The sequence below is a fragment of the Hesperophylax consimilis genome, chromosome 3 (genome assembly GCF_061612785.1).
Source record: "Hesperophylax consimilis isolate HC1 chromosome 3, BYU_Hcon_1.0, whole genome shotgun sequence".
Taxonomy (NCBI): domain Eukaryota; kingdom Metazoa; phylum Arthropoda; class Insecta; order Trichoptera; family Limnephilidae; genus Hesperophylax; species Hesperophylax consimilis.
Genome location: NC_142838.1, coordinates 17,921,734 through 17,941,983, shown reverse-complemented (window position 1 = coordinate 17,941,983; position 20,250 = coordinate 17,921,734). Strand labels below are relative to the sequence as shown.

The window sequence follows — 20,250 nt, the reverse complement described above, 5'->3', positions numbered from 1 at the left end:
TCGTGTGTATAAAATCGTGATCATTTGGTTCATGTTTAAATTAAATTAATTTCTCAAATCTTTACAAAGAGTAAAGCAGAAATATAACTGTCTTAAGCAGCAAAAAATCTCGAATAAAATTTTCTCAACTTTTCTGTCAACGCAACTGTGTAATACTATTTAATTTTCAAAAAATAAGACAAGTCGAAATTTTAGCTGTTACCAGAATTTAAATTGTTTTTACATGCATATTTTTTATTGTTATATGATACAATAAATTACCATTGAACTGCTAGTTAAAAATTTGTCAAGGAGTTCGTAAGACCCCACATTCCGAATTTCTACCTATTTATAACATATTTTCTTTGATCTTATAGAGTGCTATACGACCCGAAAAAAGTTATACATAATATGAAATAAAACCCCGAAAGTTATTAAAAATATATTTTGTTTGATTATTATTTAACATATTATAATAAAAAAATTAGTGTTTCTTTAAAATGCTACTTATTATATGCTATACACTTGTCGAGAGATTTTATTTTATTTTAAATAAACCATTTTGAAATATTTTCGCTTATACCTATTAAATATAATCCTTTTTTATTAATATTCGCGCGTTTCCTTTAACATTCGTAATTACATATCTCCCTTTCAAATCATTTTTACTTCTAATTGAACGCTTACTATAGAGCCTTAGTATTTTTTTTTTAATTTTAACTTTTCGGATCGGTACATAATATATCTCTCGATGATCTATAAATTATATTACAATAAAATATTAAAATATGATTATGATTTTGTAAAAATATCGTTCGATCTCGGACTAAAAAGTTTGAACGCCGAAAAGAAATACAGTATCAATTACATATTTTCAAGGTCTATTCACAGGTCTAGAGACATTGGCGAAATGCAAACCGGTTCGCCAAAATTGAAGTCATCTTTAAAGCGTCATAGAAAATTCGATGATGTAATCAAAATGACGATCGATACGTACAAGTTAAAAAATGATTCATTTAATAATAACGTAGTAGGTTCTGGATTCTTGAATGAATGGCAAATGCATGGAGTAAACACACACTTGAATGAATTCCGGACTACAACGAGTGGCTTTGTCACCAACAATGTGGAATTGTTATAATTGTCATCTAAATATAGCGGAACGAATGCAGTGTGTGCCAATCATTCATACGATCAAGCTGTAAGTCACTCCTCGTATCCTCGTATGACAAGTAAATATTTCGCAATTATTGATTACTAATGATCATGTAACCTAAATAATCTAATATAGGTTATCGTATTAAGAAAACAAACATCGTATAGCCTGACCTTTGACTCTCTGAAGGTTAACAGGAAATTGGACCTTTAGTGTATCCATTTTTCAACATTTTGGTTAGACTTCGCTTAAATAGGGCGTTAATAAATACATTAATAAAGGAAGTGATGAATGTAAAGAAGAAGCGTAAAATGAATGTTGAACAATAATTTCGAAGAACGGTGATCAACCAGCAGAGCTATTTTAAAATTACATGCCTTCCACCCTTGAGAATGTTGTGCAAACAAATTTTATTATTTGAAGTTTTAACATACTTGAACCCAATCTAAGATTCACACTCGTGACTTCTAAAGCACGCTCATCGTCATTCCAATGTAACATGTATTGTTCTAAATTATATTACGGTCACAACTTAGGATCTCGTAAATCAATTTCACAAATCCAATTAACAAATCGTTGTCAGATCTTTGAAATCTTCTTCATTGATCGGAGAAATCCTTCATTAATACAAATAAATCATTATGTCGTGCCAAACATAGAGCCTTCGCTACTCTCACGTCAAATGCTCGTATGTCGATACACCTTTGGGGCTGTCACGTCCGTCTACCTTAAAAGCTCTTGACATTTCGTTCCTTCCTCGCTGTGTGTTCATCACCAAGGATAATATAATATGTAGCAGAGTTTCCGTATTCGGCCCAACCTTTTCTTCCACCCACACTAAGCCCATTACTTATTTATTATGAAACTAGATGCATAATAATATTATGCCAATACACGAGTAATAACAATTAGGAATGATATATATACATGACATAAATCTTCCGATATAATATTATATGTAATGAAGAGTGTCCCGGAGTTTTTATTATTTTATTTCGAGATAGACATAATGTTGGAGACTTGATCTTCAAAACAAGACAAAGGTCACTGTCTGTATTAGATTTCAAAAAAACAACCCTATCTTCTTTTCCTGGCCCTTAAAGCAAAATGTTATTACTTATTCATAAAATTTTGTACATTAAACTTCCAAAATAATAGAAAATTACCGTCTGAAATAATTAAACAGCTTTCATTAAATTAAACAGATTTCAGCTTACTTCAGCTAGTACATTTTTATATGAAATTATCATCTAAGGAAGGCTAAGTTTTATTAAAAAAAACCCAATCCCTATGACTTTCTTATCGCCGTGTAAACTTATAGTTTTCTCACTTGTGATTTATGATTATCACGATAAATATTTTATTATTTCCAATGTTTGAAAAGTTGACTCAGAAGTAAAAACTACATAGCTCAACAAACATAAATTTAAAACTGAAGAAATATAAATTTCAATCTTTCACCTCATAGGAGCTCCCCTATCCGCACTGTATTCAACTAGGGATAATATATTTTCATAGTCACACTATTGGGTGACGTTACAGGCGCGTTAAACAAGTGTCAGAAAGACGAAAAAAAATACTACGAATTTAAAAAAGCCCAGATTAAATGGGATAGAAGAAACGAAAGCCAATAACTCAACTCAAATGCGTGCTGATAAATAATAACTAGATCGAAAGCTGCTCACCTCAATGACTAAGATGGGTGTTCCGTTCTTGTCCTCCGAGTACGTGCAAAGGATCATTGCTGCAAGTTCCTGCCAGGCTCCATAGAAACATCTATAGTAAAGACTAGTTATACCTACGTTTTGCGCATTAGAGATGACAATCGATCTGTTAACAACGCATTTGCGGATAATCCTCTCTTCACTAGCAACCTTTCCACCGTCGAGCCACTACAAATTATGCCACCAAGTAGTCCGAGAACAATATGAGAACAAGAAATTATTTGAATAATGCAAGTAAACGTTATTAGACTGAGTCAGGGTCAATCCATAGTCGGCATATTTCCCACATTATGTGCAAATCTCCCAATATGGCTTCATGTGAATAATAGATCAATTATTTTACCGTTTTTTTTTCAGCGAAAGACTTGTCACTAGTAAAATCATGCAGTTTGTGTAGAAATAATATGAGTTTTACATTGCAGTAATTTTTTAAATTTATTTCATGAGACTGGTCAGAATTTCGGTCAACCGGTCAGAATTTCAAATAAATCAAGGAAACTATTATTTTGAAATTAACCAATTTATTTGAATTAGAATAACATTAGCATGATTGTATGTATGTGTTTAACGCAGCAAAAATCAGGAAGTTTTTTCAGCGGATATACTACTCAAAGCAAAAGAGTTGCTTAATACTTTAATTTTGATAAATTTATATAATGTACGACATTGAACCAAAGACCTTAACATCACCTAATAAAGTTCCCGTGGGAGGATCAAAGAGCTTACAAACTACTGACAAGGTAGAGGAATCTTCTTTATTGTTGTAATAATAATTTTAATGGCAGCTGTAGTTTAGTAAGGTTAAGCTCAACAAAGGACAGAAGCAATACTTCGAACTGGCAATGAACCGATCACCTCCAAATCGAGTGCCCGGGGAACTACTTGGTAAAAAAAACCTGTCAATGATTCAAACAATCCATATCAGCATATGTCTGCGAGACCTCTTTTAAATAAGAAATACATGTATACTATGTTTTTAAACATAATGACAAACCGAGGTGAAAATAAAATAAAAAACCAATCACCATAATGGCATGCTTTTTAACACCTCGACTCCGGTGGTGGGTCTGGTTTGACCCAGTGTTTTTAAAAAAAAAGATTTTGCCGCAAATATCTCGTTTAGGCTAATTTCCTTTTGTCTATTCTTTCATCAAATATTTACCCATATTTCGACTCAAAAATGATTAAAATCGGACACGTTTTAAAAAAGTTATAAGAATAATTGTGTTTAAAAACACGCAAAAACTCATTTCTTCTCAGTTGAATTCGAGCAGCCGACGAAACAGCATATCTCTCGCTCTGTCCTTCCGTCTTTGTCTCTCAAAGTCCCGCGCAGATGTTGTCAACCATTCGGGCACATTTCTAGTATTGTGATTTTTGTTTGTGACTTTGTTTTAATTTTTTTTTCGTAGCGTACGAACGCAATGGCAAAGCAAAATTATTTATCTGATAATGAGATCAAAAAGCTACTTAACAGTTCGAACAGTGAGATCAGTGATGATGGCGACTTGGAATTCGAAACATTAGATCCAGAATTTGAAAGTGATCCGGAAGAAATATTACTAGAGGAAATATCTGAAAGTGGAAATGGAAGTGATAATGAAGTTAGTGTAGGAAATTCGAATGAATCCGTTGCAGATCAACATTTATACGTGTCGAATTCCGGATTCCAATGGAATTCTGCGCAACCAGCCAGCTTACGTACCAGAAGCCATAACATTATTTCTTCTACCCCTGGATTGAAAAACGGTAGCCAGAACATAGTATCCATCAGAGATGCTTTTGATTTGTTTATTTCAAATGAAATGGTGGAGGAAATTATTGAAAATACGAATAAATTCTGTCAGCTCAATCCGAAAAATTCCAGCTTTCCTAACATTACGAAGACAGAAATGTATGCATTTTTTGGAGTTCTTTTGGCTTCAGGAAGAAATCACGGCCGAAAGTTAGAACTAAGCGAACTTTGGACTACCGAGGATTTATTCCGGCAGCATTTTTTCCCCTCCGCTTTATCTAGAGATCGCTTCCGCTATATTTTTAGCAATATACGTTTCGATGACATTTATTGAATGATATAATATATCGATGAATTATTTTTGTGAATTTTAGCATTTTTAATATATTTTAACTAATAAAAAACTGTTAAACTTTTTATAATTGGTAGTGCTATATAATTATTTTGCCGCTGAATTTGTAATAATAAATCCATTTGGTGTTTTGTGTATGTATATAAATTTTATTAATCGTCGAATCATTTTTGTATTTTCGTATTTAGAATATTGCTTTTATTCCTTTTTTTTTAAAGGAAATTTGTTAATTTAAATTTGTTATATTGAAAAATAAAAGTTTTAGTATATTTTAATGTGTGTCATTCAATGGTTTTAATTGTGACAAATAAATGTGTGAGGAAGTAAATACTCAACTTGAATTTGAATGCCATTATATAATATTTTCTAATATTTGCATAAGCAATCATCGTTTAATATGGCTATAAATTGAATTTATTTTCTCTTTACACATCTTTCTATTAGAGGTACAGCCACAAGGAAATTATCAAATACGTGATTTATTTCTGGTATTTTAAATAATACACGATATTCTTGTAAATGCACACCATCGAAAATTTTAATAATTATAGAAATAAAAATGTTTGTTTCCGCTGACGAACGCTTCCTGTCCCCCTCTCCCGCGCTGCCCTCCTCATTCCCCTGACCATCGCCCGGCACCCGGATCGGCCGTCGGGGCCGTCTTCGATTCAGTCGTTGATTAGCTGTTGCGCGGGATGTCCGCGCCGCTGTATATCGACGAACCGCAAAATTTACGGAACACTAATTTCTAAAACTTTCATGTTCATACAAGAAACACAGGGGATATGTTATGAGTTAATGAGGAACTACAATAATATCATATAAAAGTAAGAATATGAACGAAAAATGCATAAAAAGCCTTTTAATTTCATCATTTCAGCCGGGTCAATCTGGACCCACCACCGCCGCATGTGTTTCATTTTCAACCTCCGGGTATTACGTGTTAATGAGTTAAATTGAGGAAAAGTATTATTTACGTAAGGAGTATAGAAGCTGCGACAGCAACTTCCACAAACCATGATGATTTAATGAAAAATGTGAGGTAATTGTTTCAAAGAGTTCCAGGTTTAATCAAATATCATAATTTCGGTAGGCTGTAATGTACGTTCGTTAGTTTTTATTAGAACTTAAATTTGCTATGAAGTTAAGGATCATTTTCGAAATTGAAACTGTTGTGAAGAATACTTCAGACAAGCCATAAAGTACTTACCTACTTTCAACATTGAAATTTTAATATCCTGTGATTTTTCACGGGGCTTCGCCAGTACACTATAGTATGTTTAACCTAAAATTGTCAGTTTTCTTAAAAATAATCAAACAATGTTGCAAATATCATAAAAAGCTTTAATGATTGCTGTCTTAACTTTAATCATAACAACATATTGTAGGTACTTTTGGTATTATCAACTAATCTTGATCGAAATTGAAATGCGATTAGTCACTATAATGACATTTAAAGTTGAAAGTTTCAAAGATCCTAGAAGAATATATGAGCGCAAATTGCGAGTTTGTCTCCGCGCGGAATACCCGTGGGACAGCCGGGAGTCCCTGCCTACGCCGTTCAGGGCAGGCAGGAAAAGGCCGTAGGTACCGTGCTGCGCGCTCGACCGCTGAGACCGGCGCGGCGTCGCGGTGGGGGAAAAGCGCGGCGCCCGCTACAATCGCCCCACCCGGCTAGCTTCAGTGTCGCTCTGACAGTCGCCCGGGCAGGCCGTTTAACGCCGCGTAGGCTCTCGAAAGCCATCGAAGTGCGTATCCCAAATAAGCAATCATACAAACCCGTCCGCGAAGTTCACCCGCTTTCCCGGTACATACCTTATTCAGTGATTTTTTTCAAAACCGTTGAAATATTTCCTGAAATTGTGAAAGTCTACATGTATTTACTAGTTGAACCATCGATTCCGAAGTGCGTGTGTTTCGTGGTGTTTCGAACATATTGAACTCTCATTTATGAAGGGTGAATGGGGTGTTACTAACTTAAATATATATATATTGAGCTAGTGTGGCTTGAAAACTATTATTGACTTTTTTGTGCAACAGATGTGTGCCGTCGGTATTTTGTAAAAAAATCGTTTAAAGGTGCTTTGACAGGTGACAATACAAGTATTAAGGATAGATACACGAAAAAGCAGCTTGCGTCAAGAAATTTTTCTCAAATAATCGGTAAGAATTTTTAATTCATTTTATATACTAGGCTAAAAATAAACTAAATTGAAAAAGATTGTGAATATGACGAAATAGTAAACATTTGTTTTATCGAAAAAATGTAGTTCGAGTCTTTACTAAAGTTACTTGGCTGCGTTGATTGTATTTTATATTATACCTCATGCTCATTAAACATCTGGAAGGTTGTTGTACGTTAACACAAATCTCTGGAAGGTTGGTGTACGTTCACACAAATCTCTGGAAGGTTGGTGTACGTTCACACAAACCTCTGGAAGGTTGGTGTACGTTCACACAAACTGATTTTTCAACAGTACTTGTTAAAGAAAAGTTGTTTTCTTTAGGCTTTAATGACAAAAAATATATTTTCATGCGTAGTCAGTAATCTACCCCTCGAGGATAAAACACAAAAACTGCCCTTCTCTTTAAAGCTATATATTTTCTTTGGCTGCAATTGTGTATGTTACGGACAGCATTCCACATACCTAAGTACCCGTTAGCATTGTTATAGTAATTACAGTATCAAACGCCCAATCTATGCAGACGTCCTTGTGGCCAACATATTCCATATCCTGAATTCCAACAGGCCCAAGCCTTGCGTCTCTATAATAGCCGAGAAAGTTAAGCGGCAGAGTACGGACTGAACCTTGAGATTACGTTACATTAACTCAAGCAATTATAATGAATTCAGTTCGGCGCTAACAGGAATTTGGGCGGACCAATTGATGTTGAACTGAATGTCCTGGGAATTGTACGCCTAAATACTTAATAAAATGATTTTTTATATTTTTTAATTAAATAGGTACCATTAATTACCACATATATCTATCGAGAAAGTAGCAACTGTATTATCGAAAATTATTTTTATGTTAACATCCCCATTTTTGAAAAGTTTATAGGCAGGCATTTTGGTTATTTGGCAGTTTTATTCACGTACCTGACTATTCATATCTGGTCACTATACTTGAGCATTTAAAGCAATGTTTCTCGTCGGGGCAAGTCTGAGGCTATGGAAGCATTTCACTTACAAATTTGAGCATTATTAGTAAGATGAAATGTCGTTAGGTTACGTTATAGGTTGTTAAAAACTCTCCGATGCTTTTTACAATATTGCAAAAATATGTATATTTTGCTTCATGCGCGTTTATCGGAACTACAATGCGATTGAACACTTTCTACATAAGTGAGTCCTTTTCGATATAATTTTCTCTTTGTTAATCTTCTATTTCTCAAGTATTACAATGACGCGTGTCGTAACAGCCACCGTGTTCTCACTACGGTCTACACGTGATATGGCAGGTTAGATAGAACTTACTTCATTGTTATTGCAGGTAGCCGGCTACTTTATTTCGCACGACGTTTGCGTCAGTATTCACATCCATTAAAATCAACTGATATTATATTAAAATAAAGTCTTCTACCTACATTATACTGTTGACTGTTGTCATGGTGGCCTTAGGCCCGAATTTACTCATTGAGCACGCCGAGTCAAACTGATTTGAGACTGTTGTCAATCAGTCTTGGTGGAATCAAATTTAATTTCTCGGCTGAGAATTAATTAACTTTCCGTGTAGACGTCAGATGCGATAAAAAATCACGGTCAGTGAAAATTAGCAAATAAATTAGCGAAAGCTTCGATGAACTTGAGTCGATCGATGGTCACCGAAAAGCACTGAAGCAATTAAAGGCATCAGAAACCTGAACTTGATCAAACTATATACGTACAGATTCGTAAACTGGTATAAATATTTGTATTTTTACTGTTTTACGAAACGTTTAATAAATTTTCGAAATATATCGTCTCATCTCTCATTTATTATTTCTGCCAAAACAGCATTCGGAATGCATTTGTTAAATCCAATTAAAAGGATATTTTATTTTACAACATTTTTTTTGATCTGTCTGCTAGCTTCAGAAGCACTCTTTGCTTTAATGTTGGTTTGATTAATATATTTGTACAGTAAGCAAAATTTTAACTGCGGACCTGCCATCATTTATTTAAGTTTTAGTTTTAAAAACACCCTTTTAAAACAAAATAAAACAATTACATATTTCAATATACGGATTCTAATATAATTGTTTTTGTAAGTAGTTACCGAGGTGAAAAATAGCCCATGCATTTGATAGATTTCGAGTAGAATATTAATTACTCCGCAGAAGCGTGTATGGAAAACCGATACACCGAGAGACATGTATAAACTCACCAACTACCCGTTTAGAAAGTACACAGAGAGTTACTTGGGCTTGCTGATACAACAGACATACATACAATACAGACTTCGTGGGCACTTACATATATGCAAGAATGAAGCAACAATGCCTATATATAAAGTCCAGCTGAAATCTAGGCGCATGATTGTTGATTTAACGCGTATTATACTCCAGGAAACATATTGATTATTCCTTGCACGTCAAAAATTGCTAGACAAAAAGGCTATAAATGAAAAATCCACGATCTAACTGAGGACGGTAATGTTTTGCTCATTTTTGGAGAACATTGCCTTTGTCATTGTGATTGCAGAATTTGTGTTTTTTGAGAGGTAAAAAAAGAGTCACCAAAAAAGTAAACAAATGTTTTGGTCATTATAAAAAAATGTACGTTAAGGACAAAAATGCCGTGGGTAGGGTGTCATTCCCTCAACCGCATTTTTTCATTTGATTTGTATCCCAGCATTATGTTTGTCAAAGAACATTCATTTTCTGTTGCGGTTCGTGTGTTTTTCTTGATATTCCTGTACTTGTTTTAACCTTTTTGAAATTACTTCTCCTGGCGGCGCGGCGTTGATGTTTATTTTACTATCACTGTCAATATGTCATTTCCATCACACAAATCCTAGTACCAATAGGTACCCGAATAGCTTTATTTGATTAATTTGTGTTATTTCACAATTAATTAATTAAAATAATATATAGTATATTTGCGGCGCGTTCCAGAGTGGAAGATACTACCAGTATCGCCCTGGTGTAAGACCACCATTCAGAATTGAAACGTTGCTCCAAATGGCTTTAGCCGTGTTTAGTGACTAGATCTGAATAGCCAGGTACTTCCCCACCTTCCTCTTTCCCTTCCCCACTTACCTTCAGCCTCACAACATCCCCCAATTGGGGATGCCATAGTCTCACTGGCTCCAGCCGGGAGCAGTTGGAACTCTTGTGAGGTATTCACTATAAAAAAAAAAGCTCAATCAGAAAAAAACCTCTAGATAGTTGATCAACCTTCCATAAGAATATACGGAAACTCAGAAGCGAAAATGTGAAACTGATATTTACGAGAAATAAAATGATCTTTTATGGGCATTAAAAACTTTTGAACCTAATAATCTAGCAATAATTGTATGTTTCTGACTCGTGATCGTAAATATTACACCTCTAAACCAAAGGTACATTCTAAGCAATAAATAATATTACATTAATTTATATATTTAGCTTTACGCGGGAATAATAAAACGTGTTAACTGATCACGATTTCAGCTGTTAAAAAATGAAAGCGCAATTCGCACTTTCTCAAGTTTTGGCTCTTTATTTTAATTTCTTTTATGGACTTGATAAATGAACCATTCTTCCGTTTTAAAATATGGTTTCGGAGAAACTGATTCCTATTGATTATATAGAACAAGAAATAAAACTGAGATTATTATAATATACCACTGAGTGATTGATTGGCGCAGATTGAAGTTGATTTTTGGATAAAAATAATCCGTTTAATATTTTTGAACCATTTACAATTTGCTTGTCATGCATAATAATACTTATTTGTATTTGCATGTAATCGAAAAGCGTTTCATGTATCTACTACAAAAATCAATTGCACTTATGATGAAAACATTAACATGAATATAATATGCATAATATTTCAAAAAACCAAACTGACGGGTTTTTTGACCAGTAATTAATTGACTGCAATAAACCTATAGTTCCTGAGAGGCGATATTTATTGATTGTTTAGTTGGGTGTTATAAACTTTAAATATCTTAATAATGATTAGATAATCAACTTTTTTTTTCGAAACAATTTTATCTTGTGGATTAGAAAAATGTGTAAACAATATGTTGGTATTTATCTTATTTTCTGACAGACCATCTGTAAATATTAACGCTTCCTTCTGGAGATTTCATAAAGAAAAACTGTGCATATTACATGAAGCCAAAGTTGACTGTTCCAGAGATTTTCCTGGGAAAAAAATCGAGACGGAATGGAGGATACTGTATCGATTTTATTGTAATTTATTTTACCTATATGTATTTTTTAGTCTTCCGACGTTTTGAAGAAAACTTAGGTTCATCTTTATTACTTCGTAATAATTATGTTTTCAAATATTTACAATAATCGTTGAAGATACGTTCACTGCTATTATTCAAGAGTGTTTTGCAAGTAAAAGTATTTTCACTTTTATAATTAACAGCGAATAAACATTATCATATTTCATCTAACGCCCACGTATACAATGCGTGAGGTAAAATTAAGACATTATCTTTTTTTGAAGTTTATAAACAAATTTTATGGTGAGAGCTAATCTTCACACAATCTTTTGGGTAATTTGTTCTAACAATAGCCATTTCAGCGTTTTATTTACGTATTTATCCGTAGTAAAAACCCTAAAATTTATGATAGAGTATTTGTTTGATATCAAATTAACCGGTCAGTGGCTGAGTTGGTATCGCATCTGGATCCCACCCAGGCGTCATGTTTTCAATTCCAGAGTTTCCACGATTCCAATGATCACTATTTAGAGCTACAACGTTGCTTGAAATGTCATTTTTTACCATTTTTCATTTTCTACATTTTTTTCGCTAATCACGGCCTATTTTATAAAAACTTAAATTTGAATTTGAGCCAAGATGCCAAAATTCCCAACCACACTGAATAATTTTGTTTTAATCAAAAGTATAGCAAATTTCCCATTACGGATAGAAGTCATTAAATAAATAATTTTTTCATAAAATAAATAAGATGAAATTAAAATTAAAAATTAAACGGTGCAAAAAAAAACATTTTGATGTGCTTAAAATTAAATTAGAAATGACTGATTAACGTTTGAACTCCAATTTGTAGTATTCATATTAAATAATTTTGCTAAATGAAGACATCTTTTTTACGATGTTTTATTTTGTATTTTATTATACTAACACAGTAGACTGGGCAAGATTTTTTTTTAATAATTACAAATAACTAACAAAAATGCCACAATCGACCCTAAAATCTCAAAAAATTAAATTATTTAATTGCATATGTATCATAATTTAAAACGCAAACAAAATTAAATAGCACATAACTGTATAAGATAATTGCTTTTGATTAAAAAATAATTTTCAAGTTTGGTTGGGTATTTTGGACTAAAATTCAAATTTTAATTTTAAATGAAAAGGTCGCTCAGCCGTTCCTCTTAAGACATTAAACTTGAAGAACGATTCTTTTTTTTTTAAAGTTTATGGCATGTTCTATGGTAGAAATAATCAGGTCCAACATTCAGACATTGACATGACAGACCTGCTAAATGTAATGCTCGTGCAATTAGAAAATTAAATCGTGTGCAATTGTTTAATTTTTCAATTAGATATGCTGTCTGCAGACTTCTATGGATATTTAAAATCAATTGATTAAGTCTTTGATAGACTAGTCTGAGATTTCAATGAGGTATTAAAAAGTCAAATAACATTTTTACGAGCGGGTTTGAGGCGGATTTTTATTATATCAATATTGTGGTTACAAGACGACTGGCCAGGGATCGTTCTAAATAAAACACAACAGTTAATCAGTCAATTTGCATAAATTATCTCAGAATCCAGAGGCTGTATTAGATACTTCCACAGTAACAAAATATATTCTTATCAACGTGGATTAATCAATAATTTAATAATATATAGGTATTTATGGCCTTATGCCAAAAGGGACAACATGGCAACATTATTTGTGATGAAGACAATACCTCATTTTTGCATAACAAATATCTTGTCTTCAATCTGTCCACGTTCTTCAATTTTATTTCTGACGTCATTCAGGTGATACTGTGGGTAGGTACTTAAAAGCCAATCACAAATTTTTTTTTCAATTTAGTCTTATATGTTGTACATAATTCAAGACTTAACAATATCCAAAACGTATAGTATGTCCGGAGCAAATCTCTAAGGTGGAATTTTAAGAGCAGATTCTTTTTTTAATTGAATTTTTCTTACTCTAGTCTGGACAAATCTTTCCAAATGAAATTTTTCTCTCTTTAAAAATGGTATTTGGCTTACGAAATCAATCATGCAAGAAACCCTACGGCCTTTGCTACACCAAATAATTTGATAAGTGTTAAACTATTACGATCTTGAAAAATGTGCAAATTATTTACGCTGTGTTGAACCTGTGACATTCTAATATTTATATCTATAGCCCAATGCCAATATTCCTCTCACCGATGCACTATCTTACAGAATAAATTTTATATTGTCGTTTGTACATACAATATAAACATTATTGCGATTATTATGTATAGGTGTGCTCGTGAATAATGCATGCTTTTATGTGTGTATGTATCTAGTATAAAATATGAACGATGTGTATTGGTATGGACTTAATTACGTATGTTCGTGTTTGCAATACATCGCAAGGTCATTGTAGAGAAAGTCTGCTCCAATCGGCGAATAAAGAAAATTATTTCAGTGCAGCTGGGTACAGTGTTGTTACTGTAACAGGGTGACTTGTCTCCATCACGTTCAATTGTTACTGTAACTTGCTGTCATAATAACATTATTATAATGGTTCTGCAATATCATTGAGAAACGAATTATTCTCGGTTGAAATTTTTAATTACGGATTGGAAATCACACCGATTTTCGCGAATTATTACATTTTCATAACTGCGAAATATGATTTTATTGTTGTATTCCATAACTTTTACTCAGGCGTTAAATAATTTACTGGTGCGATGGATCTCAAGTTTTCAACCGAATTCTGACTAAGAGATAAACTGAGTGTCTCTTAGTTGACGTGAAATATTGATTAATTTACGAATGGATACTGGATGAGACTCTTACACACTTACAAATATATTATGAACAGAAAAAATTGTAGTGGAAATAAAGTAAATTCTCAACCATCAAAGATATTTAAAAAAAAATTAAAATATTTCTAGATAATTGAGACAAATTCTTCTTAGTTTGTGAAATCCCTTTTACTATTTACCCATTTTTCTATCGATAGATCGCTAATCAATATTTGTGAAGAATTGGGTTTTTTCCTGTAAAGTACAAAATATACCTTTGAATTATTTTTTTCCAAGAATTAAGTTCACAAACCAAGATATTCGCAATATTTTATCGGACATTATCTTTGTATTCAATCAAGTGTTCATTGTATAATGTAATGTAAGACAAATTCAGTCTTGTTGTAATGTAGAACGCGGATTGGACACGGAACTTACGAAACTACTCTAGTTGTAAGGCTGCAGACTTACGACTTCGGTATCCCGTTTGGACAGTGTCCACAAACTTAGCCAAATGTGGACTCGGGTAAGCTAATCTAATTGGCAACTCACGAGATGTTGGCCAAGTCCATTGCGTAACTGTACATTAATACCTTAAGCATGTACAATTCATATTTGCCTTTTTGTGCCACGCTTAACTATGCATTAGCATACGAGACGGACATAGGCGAATAGAAAAAGTGAAATTCTTCCATTGGACGCCTTGCCACTTTGACACTTGATGGTGAAATTTCGATGAATACTTAATTTGTTGCTTTTGCCATACTATGCGAGAGACGTCTCCGAATAGATTTATATGCCACAAAAAATGATAATGTTTATGAAACGATACTAAATTTTATGGAATTTATTATGCATATTTATTAAAAGGATGGGTGCCCAATTGCGATTAATGAAGAAGAAGTTATTCATTTTTACATCTTTAAATATTTGACACTACAATACATAAATCATTTTACTCATGTGTACATACCCACCAACCTACGCTTTAAGTAATAGGTAGGTTTATTTTCAGTGAAAACAAGCTCACATATAAAACAATTAAGCAAAATTTATCGAAAATAATTAAATAGCACAAACATATATATATTTTTTGCGGATTTTTTTTTCATTACTTTCAATAATAATTCACAAAACGGTAAGCCTGTTGGGTTTGTGCACAGTACTTACTTAAAATAGCGTATTGGATACCGCTGCAGTTTCCCCAAAAAAAATGGCCATTTAGGTATTTTGTATGATATACGAGTGGATTCTTATATCGTAATAGTGAAGTGAAAGATACCCTCAGTATAGCCCTGGTGTAAGACCACCGTTCAGAATTCAAACTTTCCCTGAAATGGCTTTTGCCGTGTTTGGTGACCAGATCTGAATAGCCAAATACTCCCCCACCTTTATCTTCCTCGTCTCCTTCTCCTCCTCCCTACCTTCAGCCTCACAACATACTTGAACTGGGGATAGCATTGTCTCACTGGTTGACTGTTTGGATCGTTCTTGTGCGGTATTCACATAAAAAATTGCATGTATAGCATGTATACTCAAGAAAAAGTGGATCATTTAAAATGAAACGCTTGATATTTCCTACTTACTGTTGTCTAATAATTAAGAATAAGTCTTTCTTGTTACGAATGTTCCCCTCCTGGCACACGAATTACGACTATCGGAAACTGAACAAGACAACGGAACCACCAAATATCAATTGGCGATGAAGAATAACAGCACATCGGAATCTCTACCACACAATTACAACGATTCTAAAATAGCGGTTTAATACAATTCAATTAGGGAAGATAAAAGTAGAAAAAGTCCACACTCAGCTTTATTTAAAGTCTTGAACTTGAATTAATATCACATAAAAGTTAATTTGAAGTTTAGTATAATTCGATTGATCAGCCTAACAACTGGTTAATCGGAGACAAGAATGCATGAGTCAGAAAGGAGAAAGGGCAATTCAACAACACTCTCGATGTCTCTCGATATCTCCCAGATACGCACTCTCGATACCTCCAGCTCCCAGAGAGTCACTCTCGATATCGAGCCTCCTATACGCTAATTATTACAGTAAGATAACTGTTTGTTGTCTGTGATGGCAGCGGCTCCCACCACAATGTCTGCAAGAGAAAAGACGCCATCTTTATTGAATAAATGAAATTCCTGCTACTCTTCTGCATATTGAAAAGGTGAAAATATTTTAACGTTGCGCTGCGCCCGGCTACCTGAGCCGAATTGTAAGTGGCCCCGTACGTGTCCGTCGTACTTATCGTCGGTAATATCGATATCGGTTTTTTCTATGATTTTCTATTTGATAAACAACAATGGTGCGGAACTTTGCTACTGTAAACCCTCTGTCGAAGATAAATTGAAACTGTTAAGCAGTTATTTCTTTCTGGAAATGGTTTCAATCTGTGGTCAAATAATTACTTAGACGCTGATTCTTCTACCAACGTATATTATTGTGAGTTTATTGCTTAAATAAGAAGAATGATCATCTCATTATAATTATAGGTACCTGACGATGATCGTCAAAACATAGCGAAAATAGTAATGCAATATTTTCACAGACTGAATCCGTTAAAAATATGCGAAAAAATTATTCTCATTTTACTAAAAAATTGTAATTTTAATATTTTCACTCTATTGGTTTTAAAAACGATCTAAAACAGTATTTTACAAAATAGTTCCAACTGACTACAACGTCATTATGACATAGAATATGTCACTGACTGGTAGACGGCTGTTACCAGCTAGTGTTTTAAATCTTTACAGAAAATTTATTCCCCAACGTAAAAGTACATTAGGTACCTATCGAAATTTTTTTCGATATTAAATAAAACTATAAAAATACCCTGTTACTGTCGTCGTATTTCTAAAATTAGTAACTCTTTAACATTAAATTATTTAACATTATGTTTCTCACACAAATTACTCTTTCACTGTTGTAATTAAGATAATATTATTTAGGGTGTCCGGGGTTAAAGTGCACTAACTACATGGTTTTACAAGTATAAAATAATAAAAATAAAACTTTTTTCGAAATTCCGAAAGTTTTGGTGTAGTTTTAAAAAAAGATGGATTTATACAAATTAAAAACATTACCATCTTAATGACAATTATTTTCAGTATCTAACTTAGCTTAAATTAACCGTATTCAAAATAATTTCTATCGACTCGATAATCTACCAATTTCCTTTTCAGACTTTTCACAACAGAAGCAATTCCAATACAGACTACAGTTGATTTATAAGTCACAGTTTTTATTTTTTATTTACGATAGAGTGACCAAAGATTATTTATGTGCGCAACAAAATAATTCATGCGCCTAACTTTAATTATTTGGATCAGTTTTTTCGCTTGGCCAAGCATCGATGTCTTTTAGTGGTCGCAATAATGTCGGCCGTTTGTGCACAAATTAGGTTTCGTAACGGTAGGTACAGTATGAATATGATTGTAAAACATTATGGTCCTCCTGATTGAGAGCTTCATTGATAGCTTTGTGAAAGTCTGCCAAAGAATGGCGCTTTGCAAATCTACCTGTATAATTTATAGATTTACCTCCGTACTCGTGGATACATAAGCAGTGTAAATTTAATAGCATTATTATTGTGCCATACATATTTCTCATCTCTAATCTCTAAATAGTATAAAACAAAGTCATTTTCCGCGTCTGTCTGTTTGTGCGTTTAGTTCTTCCAAACTTCGAAACGGATTTTGATAGTGTTTTCATTATCAATTAGAGAATTTCTTACGGAATGTTTACATACACAATACCCACATATTATAATTGTAGAAGGTAGAGAAAAGTCGATGTTTTGTAAAAAAAGTCGTAAAATAAGCTTCAAAATTGATAATGCGGACTATTTACAAAGTACACTATATTCACCCCACGAAGGACTTATTTAACGACTTCAAAGTACTCAACATAAAATCCTTATACGTCAAAAACATATCCTCCTACTATAAATTCAAACATACGAAAAAAAATATTTTTGAATCGACCCATAATACAAGATATTCCAACAAATCGAATTATACTATTCCCCCAATAAAAACCTCAATGGCACAGAGACAATTTAACTTTCTTGCTCCAAAAATATTCAATAAATTAACGTTAGAAATAAAATCAATAGCCAAATACGACAGTTTCAGGAAAGCGCTCGGGGATTTTTTGATGTGTGATTGTTATAGTGTTAGTAGCCTATTCCAAGTACTCAGATAGAGGTGTATATATTGTTTATATGCGTGAGGATGCGTCATATGGGTGTATGTATACATGTGCTGTTATATGTATATAGGTATGTCTGCTGCTATATACACATGTGTGCTTGCATGCACACATATTAAAAATTATATATATAATTATGTACATTTTTACAATCTAATGCTAATTTACTTCTTTCTCCTTTCTAATTTCTATCTTCTACTTTTTATTACAATTTTTCCAAAATTTTAGCTTCATCTATAGTTACTAATTTCATATGTTTACACTAGATTTCATATTTCATACAAATTAATTACACTCAATTGGTCACCATGAAACAGGCAGCCGCCTAGTATGGTGATTCATTATATTTATCTACTTTATGTAAATTTCATAATAATGTAACATGTATTAAATAAATAAATAAAAATATACATTTTGGGGTGCTTACATTGCTAACGCTGGTTAAACTTTATGAGATACATTATTATAATGAAATTGTATATCTTAAAAAGGACTACAGAAAAGTCTATGATGGTATATGTCTATCTCCTAAGGATAACCCCAGCAACGACAGGTACATGACAGCTAGTTAATAATATATTGTAGTTTTGCATTCCCATGAAACTATATTTTATTGTAAAGTAGGTTCTAGGTGTGACAATTCCGCCATTAAAGTTGTTTTAATAACAAAGGTACCTTACCTTTCTTATATATTATCCCTTTTTTCAGCGACTTTTTGAAAAAAGCTAGCAGACTTACACACATGTAAATCGACTGCTGAATTTAGGTAATACATTTGGAAATGTTGTTGATATATTTAGAAATTCCTTTTTAGTGATTAAATGAATTCTTCACAAATACTTTACTAAAATGTACTAGTTTACCCAAAGATATTAGAAGAACGAGATATGCTATGTTGGCCGCCGGACCGTACCCGGAGTACTACCTAATTAGGGTACTTTGAACGGTATCGGGACGTGTACGCACAGAAATCTGTTCTATGTATTAGTGCGGATACCTTAGCGCAAGCGAAGGTGTGCAGTAGTATTGGTGAACAAAACCGGCGACACTCGGCAAAACAATTCCACTCAGTACGAACTGCGCATAGCACATCTCGTTCTTCTAATATCTTTGAGTTTACCATTTCGTAGTGAATATAATTTTTTTCTGCGTTCGATATATTTTATATTTTGCCCTTGTTGCATGTTTAATTTTCTATATTATTTTATTTCACATGTGTCTAGATCTTGCATTATGATTCTTAACTTATTTAATAAATCAATGGCATGTTGTTCTACTGTTGTTATCATGTACAGCAAATAGTTAACGCAAATGTATTATTATTTTATTAATGATAGAGTAATGCTTATAAGACAAGGTTTTTATGCATAGTACAAAGGATAATAAATTATTATAAGCAATAATAAGTCGCCTGTAATATCAATACAAATTGAAAAATAAATGCCGCCGAATTCAGAAGGCACGGGTTCAATACCCGTCGGCGGCATTTATTTTTACTCGGGAGATATTTTCAATTTGTATTGATATTACAGGCGACTAATTATTGCTTATATCAACTGTATTATTTTCATCATTTTCATGTAAAAGCTCACTAGGACGTTAATAAATAAATTAACATTATAAGTTCACCCCCAGCCCATAACCAGCAGCTTGCATGTTGGTACTTTTTGTTTTTTTATCATTTTCAATGTGGTCCGTGTAGGTCAAACAAATTGTTGCATTTGCAAAATGTTAATACCACTGAACCAAAAAAACCTCTAGAAGTATAATTGATGCATATTACAAAGAACACTGATGTCCCCATTTACATAAGATTTTTTGACTACTAAACTCCATACAGGCAACTGAAAATCTCTCATAAAAAATGGTATTTGAAAAATATAATACTTACATGAGTGTATCTCTTCAGTGAAATATTTGCATAATATATTGCATATTATATAATGTTAAATGTA

General features: G+C 33.0%; 1 protein-coding gene across 4 annotated transcripts in view; it reads left to right on the top strand.

The window, feature by feature from the left end:
• The window catches only part of exp (expansion), a 248,645-nt gene that overhangs the window by 84,264 nt on the left and 144,131 nt on the right, over positions 1–20,250 (top strand). Inside the window, exon 1 of one of the 4 annotated variants that reach the window (XM_089648898.1) lies at positions 6,645–7,109. The exons of the other annotated variants lie outside the window; for them this stretch is intronic. The gene's annotated coding sequence lies outside the window, so the exon portion shown is untranslated. Of the gene's footprint in view, positions 1–6,644; positions 7,110–20,250 lie in introns of those variants that run through there. 4 annotated transcript variants of the gene reach the window in all.